This window comes from Lathyrus oleraceus, chromosome 7, assembly GCF_024323335.1.
Source record: "Lathyrus oleraceus cultivar Zhongwan6 chromosome 7, CAAS_Psat_ZW6_1.0, whole genome shotgun sequence".
Taxonomy (NCBI): domain Eukaryota; kingdom Viridiplantae; phylum Streptophyta; class Magnoliopsida; order Fabales; family Fabaceae; genus Lathyrus; species Lathyrus oleraceus.
The window spans coordinates 532,813,093-532,819,199 of NC_066585.1; positions in this window are offsets into that span (position 1 = coordinate 532,813,093).

The window sequence follows — 6,107 nt, forward strand, 5'->3', positions numbered from 1 at the left end:
GAGCCTTTGCTTCGAATCCGGCTTGGTTAGCAGATATTTAATCGCCGCGTGGTCGGTGTAGACAACGACTTTCGACCCTATAAGATAGGACCTAAACTTTTCTAGCGCATACACTATTGCGAGTAGTTCTTTTTCCGTTGTGGCATAATTTATTTGAGCCTCGTTAAGAACCTTACTCGCATAATGTATAGCATGAAAAGTTTTGTCCTTTCTTTGGCCAAGTACCGCTCCAACGGCATAGTCGCTCGCGTCACACATTAGTTCAAAATTTTCATTCCAATCGGGAGCGACTATTATTGGAGCGGTAACCAATTTTTCTTTTAAAACCTCGAAAGCTTGCAAACAATCTTCGGTGAAGAGAAATACCTGATCTTTGGCGAGCAAATTGCTCAAAGGCTTTGCCACCTTTGAGAAGTCCTTGATGAAGCGCCGGTAGAACCCCGCGTGCCCTAAAAAACTACGGATGCCCTTCACATTCACCGGAGGGGGTAATTTTTCAATTACATCAACCTTAGCTCTATCCACTTCAAGCCCCCTTTTGAGACTTTGTGGCCTAGCACGATCCCCTCGGTCACCATGAAGTGACACTTTTCCCAATTTAGCACCAAATTAGTCTTCACACACCTTTCCAACACCGTCTTCAAATTTGCCAAGCATAGACTAAACGTCCCACCAAACACCGAGAAGTCATCCATGAAGACTTCCATTGTTTTCTCTATCAGATCGGCAAAAATAGCTTGGACACATCGTTGGAATGTCGCCGGCGCATTGCAAAGCCCAAAAGGCATTTTTCTGTATGCGAACACTCCAAACGGACACGTGAAAGCCGTCTTCTCATGATCAACGGGTCAACCGCAATTTGGTTGTACCCGGAGTAGCCGTCTAAAAAACAGTAGTATTGTTGGCCCGATAGTCTTTCAAGCATTTGATCCATAAATGGGAGTGGAAAATGGTCCTTACGAGTCGCGGTATTCAACCGTCTATAATCTATACACATTCTCCACCCCGTTGCAACTTTAGTCGGGATCAATTCGTCTTTGTCATTACGGATTACGGTCATTCCACCCTTCTTCGGAACCACGTGCACGGGACTAACCCACGGACTATCCGAGATCGGGTAAATCATTCCCGCATCCAATAGCTTCACCACTTCCTTCCTTACAACCTCCTTCATCGTAGGATTTAAGCGGCGTTGTGGTTGAGCTACCGGCTTGAAATCCTCCTCCATCAAAATCTTGTGCATACAATAGGATGAACTAATTCCTTTTAGATCGGAAAGTGTCCAACCCATAGCTTCTTGATTGGTTTTTAGCACAATGATTAGACGGGCTTCTTCTTCTTTGGTCAAAAGGTTGCTTATGATGACCGGCTTTGCCTCGGTCTCATCTAAAAACACATATTTCAAAGTCGAAGGTAACTCTTTTAATTCAATTGGCGCTTTCTCGTCAATTACCTCCTTCTTCAAATTTTCTTCCTCTACTTCCCACGGTTGTAGGTCTTCCAAGCTATCAAGTTCCTTTAAGCATTCCTCAAGAGCTAGCTCCTCCTCAACAGTGAAAACCTCCAATGAGTCGTCGAGAGCTAACTCCATAGGAGATATCTCGTGGATATGCTTTGAAACTTCCATAATAGCGTCTTCAATCACATCGATGCGAAAGCTATCATTTCGATCCTTGGAATGCTTCATCGCCTCGAATAGATCAAATGTGACCTCCTCATTTTGAACCCGCACCTTCATTAAACCGTCATCGACATCAATCATCATTCTTGCGGTCTTCATGAATGGTCGTCCCAATATGAGCGGAGCATCATCATCTTCCTCCATATCAATTACAATAAAATCCACCGGGAAAAAGAATTTGTCGACCTTCACCAACACATCTTGGGCTACGCCATGAGGATGGGTCGTCGACTTATCCGCCAATTGTAATGTCATTCGGATGGACTTAATCTCGATGTTGCCAAGCCTCTTGATAATTGACAAAGGTATAAGATTTATGCTCGACCCCAAGTCAATAAGTCCCTTTCCGACATACACATCACCAATTTTAACCGGCAATGTAACTCTTCCCGGATCAACCTCTTTCTTAGGAAGCGTCCTTTGAATGATGGCACTACAGCTCGCATCAAGGACGATGGTCTCCGGTTCCGTATACCTCCGCTTTTTGGTCAGTATGTCTTTCATGAATTTGGCATACTTTGGCATTTGTTCCAAAGCTTCAGCAAACGGAATGTTAATTTGTAATTGCTTAAAAATATCCATGAACCGGGCGTAATGCCGTTCATTTTCCCTTTGGAAGGAGCATGAGGGTAAGGAAGATTTTGGACCGGAGTAGCGCTCACTACCTCCTTCCCCTTTGCAATTCTAGCACTTTTCCATCTAGGCTTCTTCACTACCTCCCTTATTACCTCATCCTTTTTATTTTCCTCAATCTCCACACCTTTTTCTTTTTCAACTTCACCATTATTTTTATTATTTTCAACTACTTCCTCATCACTCCACACTCCTACTTCACCATCAACATTTTCATCCACTATTTCCTCCTCAATCTCCTTCTCTTTCTCTCTTTTTTCACTCTCCACTCTTTTTTCATTTTCACCACCCAACTCCCTTCCACTTCTCGTCATAATCGCCTTACAATGCTCCTTAGGATTTGTTTGCGTATTAGCCGAAAAAGAAGGACCGGTTTGTTGTTCAGCGAGTTGCTTGGCAAGTTGCCCAACTTGAGTTTCAAGATTTTTATGGCCGCGTCATTACTCTTTTGATTGGCCATTGACATTTGCATGAATTGCGTCAATGTCTCTTCCAATTTAGAATTGACGACCGGCGGTTGTTGAGGTTGATACGGATTTTGGGGAGGGTTTTGACGGCTAGAAGAACCACCTCCATAACCTTGGTTATGATAATAGTTGCTTCTAGGTTGGAACCCTTGGTTCCCTTGGAATTGTTGTTGTTGTTGTTGTTGAGGGTGCGGTTGATAAGGTTGTTGTTGTCTTGGTTGATAGTCCCGTTGATTGGCCATGTAATTTACTTCGTCAAAACCGGGAGGTGGACAAAATCCGGTGTCATGTTCACCTTTACAAAGTTCACAACAAGCTATTTGTTTAGCTTTTGACGGTTCTCTTAACTCTTTGATTTGTTGCGTTAAGAGTTCCACTTGTTGTGAGATGAGCTTGTTTTGGGCAAGTATGGCATCATTCATCCCTAACTCAAGCACTCCCGCCTTCTTCAAAGAATTTCCACGACTTTGACTTTGAAGATCATTCAAAGCCATACGGTTGATAATGTTTGTGGCTTCTTCGGCACTTTTTGACATCAACGAGCCACCCGAGGTGGCATCCAACAACGTCTTACAGTTTGGTTGAAGTCCATTTCTGAAGATATGGATTTGAGTTAATTCATCAAATCCATGCCCTTTGCATTTCCTTAGCATGGACTTGAATCTCTCCCACGCTTCATTCAACGATTCACTGGTTCCTTGAGAAAACACCGAGATGGCCGTCTTTGATTCCATGAATCGGTTATGAGAGAAAAATCTTTCAATGAATTTCTCTTCTAACACATTCCAGTCGGTCATTACGGCAGGTGTTTGATCAAGATACCAATCCTTTGCTTTACCGAGCAAAGCGTGGGGAAACAAACGTCTGAACAACGGAAGCTCCTGAGCCTGATCCACTCCGGCAGCCAATGCTATCTCATAAAATTTTGTGAGAAAAGCAAATGGGTCTTCATGGTCCATTCCGGTGAATGGACTCCCATACAATAAATTCAGAGTTCCCGTCTTCATCTCAGCTTGCCTTCCTGTTTGGTTGGCAAACTGAGCGGTGTTCCTTGGACTATTGATACATGGAGTAGAAATAGGTGGTGGTGGTTGTGGCTCCATGTTTGGTATGAATGGGTGTGGATTTGTGGTCGAAGAACTTTCCCCTTGCTCTTAGCGTTGTCTAGCCTGTTGCCTCCTACGTCTCGTTTTGCTATTGAGCCTCCTTGCGGTTCTCTCGATCTCAGGATCAAAAAGAAGTTCGTCCACAGGGATTTGCCCTCGCATAAAACGTAAGCTGCACACTAAACCAAACAAATTACAAGCACAAGTCAAAAATTCACAAGCTAAAACTTAAACAACCATTGCGATGCTCGCAATATCAATTTACAATCCCCGGCAACGGCGCCATTTTGTTGAAATGTATATTTCGTGTCGGGTTTTTGTTATCGTATCCACAGAGATTGTAAGATATCACTGTCGTTCAATGGTTGAATTAATCTTAACTTAATGTAACACTAGGGTTTTGGTTTTAATCAAGTTATCTTGCATACAAAGTAATTAATTGCGGTAAAAGTTATGTTTTGATTAATATGAGAAATATTGTCAAAGTTAGGTTTCAATGATTACATTGCTTTGCATATATTTGCTCGGTCAACACTCTTATAAACTCCTTTAGATGATAAATAATTTCACAAGGTCCTCTCAATGCGTTTCTCTCGAACACCCATTGTGAGTTTTGCCATTTTGATCCATTGTTTCTCTCGAACACAATCTATCAAAATGACAACTTTTTGGTTCAACCTTATGGTGAACAAAATCATTCGTTACTATCTCTAGCTAACAAACAAGTTTGGATGAAAACCTAGGTCAAGAATCGGTAAGCATCTCTCGATCAAATACCAACACAAAGGGTTTTAAATAGAAACAAAGTTTTCATCATATATTTACCGTTAAAGAGTTTACATATGAGGATCCTTACATTTACACACAAAGCTAGCAATCACCTACATCTAACCTTGACAAATGGAAGACTTAGCTACTTATTTTCATGGTAGCTTGGTCGGCAAGTAAGGAAAGAAGGTTGATCAACATCCAAGTCGGGTAATCGAAGTTGGATGGGAATCCACCTTCTTTTTGTGGAAGATGGTTGCTAGATGAAGAGAAATGAAATTAGGGCATAAAAGCTCCCACAAAACAATGCTGTAAAATATCTAGGAGAAAGTACAAAAAATGGAAAAGTTGGTAAAAATGAGGTATGGTGCCCAAAAGTGGCACCTGCTACTTATAGACAAGTGCAGAACTGTCATGTTCGCTAGGCGAGCAGAATGGCTCGCCTAGCGAAGGTCAAATATGAGCACACAAAGCCCCTGCGCCCAGAGAAAACAAGGCCTTGGTGAACTGTGATGTTCGCCTAGCGAACATACCTTCGCCTAGCGAAGGACTCGCCTCAACCTTCGCCCCAGCGAGGTTGAGAGGTTTTGCTACTGGAATGCTCGCTGGGGACTCGCTAGAGCCTCGCCTAGCGAGTGAGTGTTGGCTGCACTTTTCACCAAAACAGAATGAATTCGCTGCAAACTTCGCCATGAGCTCGCCTAGCGAATTAATTTGCCAATTTACTGGAGCTGTTCGCCAGGAGCTCGCCTAGCGAACCCATTCTTCGCCACAGTCTCGCCTAGCGAGCAGGCAGATGAAATGCTTGCTTGCTTTGGTTCCTTTGCCAATTCTCTTGTGTCTTTATTATCAATTAATTCTTGCCTTTCCTGCACAATAACACACACATCAAAGGCACCAAGCTTGTTCATCAATGTAATGCATTCCATGTAAAACAAATGTGGTTTTGACAATTTTAGCAAGGAAAAAGAGTGAAAGATGCCCACATATGATAGCTCAAATAAGCACTTTTGGGCATCTAACACTTGGCCCTTGCAGGTTTCTTGATCATCTTCCATGGGTTATTATCATGAATATACTTTATCTCATCATCCATGTATTTCATACATTCCGTGTTATTTCGACTCCTCACAGCTTCCTTGTAGTCTCTAGGTTCTTCATCGAGATTCTCACTTGCAGAGACTAAGGTGAATGTTATGAGATCTACATAACTAAGTCTTTGAGGTGACTTGATGACTCTTCTTGCTCTGTCTCTTGCCAACAGGTAGTCATTATCACTCTCCTCCTTTTCATCGACAACTTGTGCTTCTTCTTCAACTTCATCTGAGTTATACAATTCAACATCATTATGCTCCACCTCAATAGGAATCTCTTCATGTTCTAGCTCTTCTTCAGATATCTTTACATTTCGACCAGCGACATCACTTTTTTTGAACGCCATTTTTTCTTCAT